The sequence below is a fragment of the Acanthopagrus latus genome, chromosome 12, assembly GCF_904848185.1.
Source record: "Acanthopagrus latus isolate v.2019 chromosome 12, fAcaLat1.1, whole genome shotgun sequence".
Classification (NCBI taxonomy): Eukaryota; Metazoa; Chordata; class Actinopteri; order Spariformes; family Sparidae; genus Acanthopagrus; species Acanthopagrus latus.
The window spans coordinates 17586888-17597323 of NC_051050.1; positions in this window are offsets into that span (position 1 = coordinate 17586888).

Consider the following 10436-nt stretch of genomic DNA (forward strand, 5'->3'; position numbering starts at 1 on the left):
AAGTGCTGCACTATATAACCTTCTCGGTGCCTCACAGCTGGTAAAATCATCCCTCAGGGAAAGTTTCCACTGCGGACTTTACACAGTACAGTGCGCAGGATGTGTGACACTGTGAGGGGCTCGAAGGACTCACATCCTCAATTTAAGTAATTCCACAGTGTAAAACTGCAGTGAATCAGTGACATGCATTCTGCTTCAGTAAAACTACAGAAGAATCAGCACATTTTTACACACAAAATTAAAAGTGCTAATCGTGCATCAGAATGTCCCCCACAGTGGTTATATTATTATGTGTTGCACGATTTAACGTCAGCTGCAAGGAACTTTCATTGGTTTATTGTTTCTGGCGGCCCTTGTGGGTGAAAAGCGACACGAGCTCCACCGCCTGGTTAGGTGTGGGAAAGATCTTCATCTGGCTTGTTTGGGAAGCAAATGAAAGAAAGATGCAACACATTTTCGATAATACTTTTTTCTTTTTTGAACACAGCAAGATGGTAGCGACGAGATCATGTATCTTTTTGTGGCTATGTGTGATTAATAACTGTAATATGATGATGATGAAACAAATTAAACGTAGTGTAGAAGTAGTTTTTATTAACGTTAGCCTTCGGACACCTGCAGCTAACAGCTTCTGTTGCTTGCTACAGTAATAATAATAGGCCAACAGCAAGATAAAGCTTGAACAAGGCCAATTTAGAATGTCACGTTATAAGCGAAGATATTTTATCCTATTACAACGCATCACATTTTATCATACGATCATAATTTTTACAGCTGTCGAGTAAATGTAAGGTAGTAAAACATGTACTTGCTTCTAAAATGTGTTGCATCAGCGTGAAGTAGCAAAAATTGAACGCTTCAATTAATGTACAAGTACCTCAAATTTGTTTTTAAGTACAGCACTTAAATTTACTTAGTTACCTTCAAACTCTGGCAACTCTTTGATAGTTAAAAAAAGTAAAGTGAAGAAAATAATGCAATAGATAATAAAGGTTAGATATTTGGCATAGAAATAAAAAAAATCCCCCCCTTTTTTTTTTTTTGAAGAGTACTTATTCTGTTTCCTGTCTGTATGTATACATTTGAGGCATTTAACTAACTCTTGATCCAGGGCAGTATCATACGAGGGCATCCATTATTCATCATAATGCAATATAAAAGTTAGTGCACACTCACAATTCCTTCACATATTAAGTATTCTCCGGACATTCATAATTGATTACAAAGCAGTTTATGCTACTGGTAACGTAAAAGGCTCCCATTCAAAGCAGAGAACTAATGGTTAAATGAGAATGGCCGGATAGCATAAAGATAAGGGCCCCCGTGCTTTAGTACCAGAAGCGCATTACAAAATCTATTTGGCCGGCATCGCTGCAGCCATTACTTCAGCCCGGGGTTTGCCCTGCGCGAGTTCTCAACCCTTCATTAGAGTGCAGGAGCTGGGGTCAGAGCCGTGGGCAGTGGGCACATCCATGTGCAATTACATGACAGCCGTGCCTTTAATTTCACCCTCGCCATTTTGAGGCAAAAACACGCCCCTGTGAGTCTGGGCTGCAAATCTGAGGCGGACAGTCCCCCTCCTGCCCCGTGGCTTTTGCGGCGGCAGTATTTCGAGGCACGGCGGTCTCTTGCATGCAACTTAACAGAACAAGGCCCTCGGAGTCGCTGCTCAGGCATGATTTTCAGCTGTGGCACAGTTTGGTCTGGGATCTGCCAACTTCAGAGGCCCACACAAACAGAAATAGGCCTCTATTTCCGACACTTCCCTTTTTTCGCTGAAGGGATATTTAGCACTCTCACCTTAACTTCTCTCTGCGCTTTTAATTTTCCCCATCACTTGCTTCCCGCTGAGAGATTAATCAGACGTTTTTTATTGAGATTCTGCGAATGGGCCCAACTTCAGTAATACTTCAGTCGCTCTTCAACAGACTATCTAGTGTCAAACTGGCTGTCATTATCCATACAAGCTTAAATTTAATGGACTGAAATCACTTAACACCGAACAGGGAAAATAACCCAGAAGCCACAGCTTTTCTGTAGTCGACTCTTTTTGAGAACTTCCGTGATAATTGCAGAGTTCCCAGACAAAGATGCCGCCTGCTCTGCCAAAAGTGTAACAGTTAATTTGTAAAATGTAACTGTGATCGCATCTTGTAATTATTCTAACAGCTCAAATAAGGGTTTATAAATCATAACTAATGACTTTATTGATACTTAATTAATTATTTACTTGTGCTTTCTAGATCAGATGTGTTTCTTCTCTCTGTTTTTTTGTAGCAGTTCGACCCAAAAGTTGTCATTAATGTCTTATAACTGACCATGAAAGGATTTGTTTATGTTTTATTAACCATTACTGAAGCCTTTGTTTAAAACTTAAAACCTTTGTAAACAGTTCAACCCGTCTGTGTATGACTTGTTTGAAAGTGGTTAACTTTTAGGAGAGAGTGAAGTCACATTGCCTCAGTGTGTAAACTTAGCTTTTCTGCTCTTTGTTTTGGCAGCTGAGTCGTGCGTGCGTGTTAGTGCATGTGAGTCCTTCTCTTCTCGTCCCTGTGTGACTTTTCAACATGGTTGCCAGGTAAGAAACATACTTTTTACAGCTAAACTTTACGCTTATGTCTTTCTTTCTGAAGACATTTGAGGTGAGAAATCAGCTTTGTAGCAGAGCCTGAGTGATGTATCGTACGCTAGATATAATTTGCTGATATTTGCCTATTACAGATATGTTGTTATTGGCATATATTTTCCACATGAGCACGATTTTCTTTTTTTAGAGATTATTATGCAGAAAAGTAAGTTTGGCGAAAGAAAAGGTTCACAGTTTCAGTGCACTGATATCATTTTAGACCAAGGCCCACCAGCCAAAATCGGCCTGCCACAATGTTCGATATGGCAAGATGATTTGAGCAAGTATGTCCTGGCTCCATTTAGTTTTAATTTTGGCGAGAGAAAATATTTGGGTACCCCTGTTTTAGAACATAAAGTTTATTGGTTAATAGAAAACATCCTGCCTTTATTACATGTCTTTTCTGAAGCAAGTATTTTGAAAAACCACATTCGAGGGATCATCGGAAAAAATGGAATCAGGGTCAGCCCCAGAAAATCCCCAGAAAATCTAGTATCAGTTGAGCTGTACTGCTTAGTAACAAAGTACTGATTCATGTTTGATCAGTACTGCACAGTTTGACAGATACTTGTCATAAACACTGCCTAGTTTTACAGTCTGATCTTGAGATTTGTGGGCCGTGTGGGTACAAATGCCACCTTCTTCTTTTGAGTAAACAAACCTGTGCAGTCGTTTCAGGCCGCGATGCTGGTGCTCTTGTTTATGCATCTTTTTTATGTTCTGAAAATCCCCATTGCATCAGAATCTTTTTATTATCTTGAGTTAATAGAACCTTCAGGGAAGTGGTCGATTCTCAGTAAGACTGAAATGCAAAATTCAGATGCTTTCTGTGTACTGTACATCGTCAAAAAAGGGAAGTGTGGATAGTCAGACTTTAAAACCACTTTTCTTAGCAGTGCTTTAAATGGAGCTCCTGGTATTTATTTTAACACTGTCTTGACCTTATGTTGAGACTGTATTCTGTCTTATATTTAGGGTGTCAATCCAGGCTACTACGCTGCATCCACGCCAGGCAGCGTGCCATTTTCTTTCCGTTTTGTTGAGTGCAAGTGCACTGGCCTTCCAGACAGTTAATGTGAGTCTACAGAGATAGTCCATTTATCATGAGGTCAGGCAAGACTTTTCTTCTCTCAGTCCCATTAGGTCTGCAGTACTGAGAGCTTGTTGTATTGATGTCCAGTCGTTGGTCATTCCCTGTTACTGCTCAATGGATGGCTATTCCATTGTCGTCAAACCCAGAGAGGAGTCTGGAGTCTGTGTTCATATAAAACCTCAAATGTTTAGGTCTTACGTGCATTATATTTATTGATCTTTCACTGTGTTCTTATTCCCGACAACTCTTCTCATCCTTTTTCTTTATAGCATGACTCAAACCAAACGTTGTCTGATTTATAATACAGAAATAAGTATTTCAGTTCAGTTCTTTTAAACTGGGGTTGTGTTTTTATAGTTTTGGCAGGGATTTAAGCAGCCAGTAATCTAAATTGGTGGCAGTAGGTGGTAAACCTACACCTGCACTTTCAGTTCAACTCCTCTGCAGTTTCTGCTGACACAGAAAAACTCTCTATTGTTATTTTGATCCACTAAAAAGCTAATGTTGGCCGTAGGTGTCATCACCTCAGCGTAACCGGGACTCGCTCAAAACCAGTAAACATAAACTGAAATAAAACGTGTAAACAGTTCCTTAATATAGATAACAAAAGCTTATGAATCATTGACTACTTATGAAACCAACCAAAACCAATATTTAAAGAGTTTAGCTCTCACACTGCAGGTGGGAGCCACATAAAATTGTTTACTTAGTTTCTAAATGCATCGCAAATCAATGTTATGTCATCACCTCTGTTCATTTTTCATTCATTTCATAACCCATAAGAGCACATTTAAATGCAGTTATGTCTAAAGTATACCGTCAAAAGCCTCCGTTAACTTGTTAATATTGCTTATCTGCACAATTCAGGTACCATTAGTTTTACATTATAAGATTATCTGAAGCAGACGTTCTGTTGGATCAATGTGCCGTATTTCCATTTCCATCCACTGGACACAGAGGTGTTGTAACAGCACAGTAGGTGTTGCTGTACAGATATTATGCAACTTTTTTGTTTTCATTTTTTCAGTCTTTGTTCGTGTCTCACGGGGATGCAGTTAAACTCGGAGTGAAACGTGTTTCATTTGAAATCAAAGGCTGACTCTTCATTTGCCTCTTCCTTGCTTCCTGTTGTTCAAAATCAATAAAACTGCTCTCTAGGAAATTATCATGACGCATAGTGAGTGTACAGGAAACCATTATGGCATGCATGATTAAATGTAGGTGCACATTAGGCTTTACTACAAACTCCTGTGTAGCCAGGTGATTGATGCACAACATTCAGGCCGGTATATGAGCTCACATATCCGCTGATTCTACAGCAGCTGAGTTGAGCGGTGAGTTGGCTCTATAGTTGCTCTGGACAGATGAAAGCCTTTTCAGAAGAAAGCGGATGTGACAAAGATCTGGAACAAGGCACAAAGCTGCTGATGCACGAGTCGGCACAAAGTGTCCAAAATAATGACATACATACACGATGAAGGCTATTGGTATCAGATTCACTGGTTGCCTGTTAAAGTTATTATTCCTTCCTTCTATCTGCGTTCTACCTTCAACAACATCAAACCTGAAGCAAGTAACCCACATGCTGGAAATGGCAAGTTACCCTAACGCTAACCTGGTCTCTAACAGTACCAGCACGTACAAGCTAGCAGTTGCTACCTTTCCTTTTGCAGGGATTCGGCCATTTTAATGCTGGACCTGCCTCGCCGGGTGCGACACAACTGCATCCTGGGCTTTGCACAGCCTAAGACAATTGCATTGTTTTTATAAAGAAGGTATGGTCAAGCTGTGTGGGACTCTACTAATCTGGATAGCCTATTTGTGGAAATTACTTTTTGAAGTTTTGCTTTTTCAACATCGACCCCGCTATGTACAACAAGAGTCCACTTTACAACTGCTATCTAATGCTTTTAAGTGAACCTGACTGCTATTTCTTAAAAAATGTAAAAGTTCAATAGTCATTGCTTTTATTTCAGCTCAGCTCATTACATGCAGACTTTCAGATAGACTCAAGGAGATGCCTTGTGAACATGTATTCAGACCACCATAAATGCGCTTTACTCACAGTCAGGTGTTTGAGGTCTTCAGTTTCCTTTTAGAGGTTTATAAGGGTGTGTTGTTTCCAGTAAGACGAAGATCAGAATGAGGTTTAGAATATTCTCCTCTATTAGTTGAAAAAAACCTGTTTAGCCTTGATATAAAGTACAATACCTCACACAGTATGGTCACTCATTGTTGCTCCATCATGCCATTGTTAAAAATAGATGTTAACAAACAATAAAGGTGGACTCAGTCTTTGTGGACACTTCATTGTGATATTCTTTTGTAGATGTCTGTATAGTTTACATGCTGACCTTACAGATGAAATGATTTGTGGTAGTAAAACCTTCCAGCTGTGTATTTTCCTCCTAAACTGTATGCATATTTCATTAGAGGCTGTATGGCTGGTGCCTCGCTGACCCTGGCCCTCTCTCAGAACACACACACACACACACACACACACACACACACACACACACACACACACACACACAAACACACTTTAGTCAGACATTGGCGACTGTAGAAGGATTGTCTCAGAGTCAGCGTGATTGTCTGGTGCCGACGAACAAAAGACTCAGATGGTAGCTGTCTGCAGCTGAGGAAAATGCTGTTCTTGAAGCGAACGTATCATAGTGTTTCGATATGTTTAGGGGACAGAAGGCTGTGCACAGTCATAACAAAGTGATTTGTAATGTCTATTAATATAGCAAAGGATGATGATATGCGTTCAAAAACCCACAAGAGACAGGAAGTTCAAACTGAAATCATTTTGTGGGCTCTTGATATGTTACTGCTCTCTGTTGCAAGATGATATTTCATTAACACTTGCAGACCCCTGATGATGCAGTCAATTCCAACAATGATCTTAAACATACTCATGCAGTTTTATTTCATAACAGTTCAAACAATTAAGCCACTTCACTTTCCTATGAGCGTTTTTGATAGATATTAAATATGTTAAAACTGAGTTATGTCTCGTGTTCTATGAATACTACATGTTCATTTTTAATAATTTCAATAATCTTGATGGCAAACAAAAGACAAAATAGAGAATCTTGAATATTACATGTTACGCATCTCTCTCTCATTTAGGATGCCGTGCTCATGTTGTCGTAGACGTCAACAGTGTCAGATTACTATTATACATTATGGATGCACCACTTATGAAATTCTGGGCCAATACTGATGTTTAGAATAAGCAAATACGATTGCAGATACTGATGTTTTTCTGTTGTTAATTTTGTTTTGGAAAGATATTTAAAAATTAATAAGGAACTGAGCTGTTTAGTCAGACCTTTAGTACACTATCTTTGGAAGAGCACAACATTTAATCATATAAATCTATGACCGACCTTTATATAACCTCCCGAACTGTATATTTTAGTAAATGTTTACACCCAGAAAAATCGAGAAAGTTCAGTCAATGTGTGCCTGAGTCTCATCAGACAGACATTTTTGTATTTTTTGTTTAATGGCATATTCACCAGTTTGACCACGGGTGTATATTGTTGCTACACGCTCGAGTATTAATTTGCCCACTAAAAAAATCTGGATTACTTTGTTGTACATTAGCAATTAACTAGCAAGCAACAGTGGGCACCCAGGATGTGTGTCTATGTATTTTAATTCAGGTCAACCACTCACTAAACTCAGCAGTTCTCTCTCGTTTCCCTCTCCTTTCTGTAACGTTACGTCCATGTTAATCTCCCAGAAAATGGAAATGCTCAAGTAAAGTACCTGAACATCGTACATAACAACAGTACTTAAAGTTTATTCCATCACTGGTTGTTTCATTTTTACTGTTAATGAATATCAGTCCCAAATATCATTTTGTAGTCTCCTTGATTTCTAAAAATGTGTGTCAGTATCTGCCCTGAAAAAACAATATTGATCGACCCCTAGTTTGAAATGAATTCAGTGTATGCCTCTGTGTGCTCCCAGGGAATCCATGACCTATTTTCATACTGTGTAACCACCGTACAGTTCAGTACAATTAACATTTTTATTATAGTTATTATTATCAACACAGAAATATTTGGAGCAACTGAAGTGGATGTCAGCAAGCCGCTTTGTGATTATGTCACAAGTATTGTTTGCTTGTGTTTTCGATCTAGTCACAGACCAAACTGTTGCTTTTCCAAGGTCCTTTGTTGTGAAGGTGTTTCCTCATTGGCCCCCGCAGAAGCCCCACAGAGAACATCAGACCGTGTTGCCTTCGACAGTCCCTGTGGTCTAACTTGTTGCTGCATTGTGTAGCTGCATTGTCACACAACTTCCTCAAAGGATGTCCCATTAGAAATGCTTTGTGCGCGCAAGCATAACACACATACACTCACACAGACACACACACACACAACAAGACACAGTAGAACCTGCTGTGTGCACCAATGTGGGCCTTAGCGGATTGTCAGGGTGGTGACTAAGTAATAACAGAGAGAGGAACCCAGAAAGGACTGCAGGTTAATGGGTCAGGAAGTCACACCTCAGGAGGGTTGGGATTGAGGAAGTCATGTACACACAGACACACGTTTTTTACTCTGTCTTGAGGGTGTAAATTTTCCACCACCAACCAACTGTCCTTGACTCACACTCACAGTTACAGATGACTAAGTCCACCGGGCACAGTTCATGGAGAGACTTTTTTTTAATCACAGTAAGATGTAGAGACTAGACAAATAAGAGGCACAGGTGTAAATGATAAAATGATGACCGCTAAATGAATTTAGCCCCCTCAGCATCAGTGTCTTGGTATTGTACATGATGGCTCACTATCATGACTTACTGGGACGCTTGAATAGAATGAAGATATTGTTTGTTTATATGTATCCTCACAGATCAAATCTCCAAAATCCATGTTTTGCTGTGAAACCACAATAATATAACTCTGCAGATATGTATTTTTTACCTTTTCCAATAATGTCTAGTAAAGGTAATGTTAACAGTTTTCTTTGATCAAAGTCTCCATCAGCTGAGCTCGTTGCAGAAATGAAATGTCCTCGATTAAACAAATTACAAATATTTACCTAAACCATCTTTTGAGTGTCACCTGCCCACCCTACCCACAAATCAGTGCTTTTGAATTTACCCCAAAGTTTTCCTGTAGGGAGCTTATTGAAGCATTTACAGTTGTTTGTGTTAGTAATACACATTGAAATCACATCAAATTGCCTGAAGTCGCTTTCAAAGTGTTGCAGAAGTAATCTCTGCTGCAAGAGTTTAATCTCATTTCAAATGCAAGCTACTACTTCCTCTAACATTTAGGTGAGTCACCGCTCAGTCCATTACTGGAGGTGCACAGTTTATCACAACCATTCTTAACATCAATAAACCTTGTGCAAAGATGTAAACGAAACCATCAGGAAGCAGCTGCTGCAGACCGTCTCTGCCCACATGAAAGGATGTGGTCTGTGCTGAAAGTGTATCCTAAAAAAGCTTCAACCTCACTCTTTCTTTTATGTCTCGTTCTTTCTATTACTTTACCAGAATTAAGAGTGAAAAAAGGACCGAGCAAAGCTGAAAGACATATCTTTTGACACTTTTTTAAAAAAGAAAATTCTACATTTTTGAGGAACTTACACTGTATTGCACTTTGAGGGTCCAAAATCTAACTTGCCATTCTACAAGAGTCAAATTTAAATCTTTAGCGCCCTCCAGAGGGATAGAGCCGTAACAAGATAGAAGAGACGTCTCAAACAGCCAATGAGATTTTGTCCCTTTAATGAGCCACTGGGGGGGGAAAGTCATTTAAATTAGTTAAAGAGTCATGAGCAGTTGTTTTATTTGGCCACTCTTATATTCTCCCATATATTTGTATTTGTCAGCATAAGTCTTATTCATTCATTCAAGTTAATGCCAGACAAATATATAATTTTGGATATAAGCAGGATTAAGTCTAGTACCATTTATTTTCCACTAGAGGTCAGGGCAAAGATACAGACGAGAACTGAAGCAAAGCCAAAGAAAGTAGCACTTAAAAGTCATGATAAGGTTTCTGCAAGGAACAAGTTGAGGGTTGTAACCAAATGCTGAGAGGACAAAAGCTTTTCTGCTTGATTTGTGGTGCGATTGGAAGACAAACTCTCTGTTAATAACACACCTGCACCACTGACGGATCTGACTATAAAAATGTGATTTAAATAAAACATTACAACCACAGGGTCAGTAAAATCAGACAGGACCGAACGAGTCTCAGAAGCATGATTATCAGTTTAGTTGAATTATTTATTGATCCACTAATCCACCTCTGTAAAACACGTTTAAAGAGTATTATGTATGTGATGCGTGATTTGATGAGCATATTTTACAATGATTCTTATATCCTTCAGCTTTATTGTGAATAACATAATTGTACTGGTCTTCTTTAGACCATTTTGTCACTGAAATCTGACATACATAGTTAAAATATATTGCTGGAATACTCCAATATGCACATTTCCATGTAAGATTCAGTTTAACTATAATTAGTTGTATTTTATTTGATTCTCTGAAACATTGACACAGAATTGTCCCACCCATCACAGCTTCCTGTTATCTTCCTGTCAGTACTCTGTACGCTTTCTACATTCTTTTAATTAGTTATTGATGACAAATGTGGTTTTTTTATGATGCAAATGTGTAGTTTGTAGTACCTCAGCAGGGACTAGTAGCTAGAGGCTAAGGGGGCTCCTTCTGACG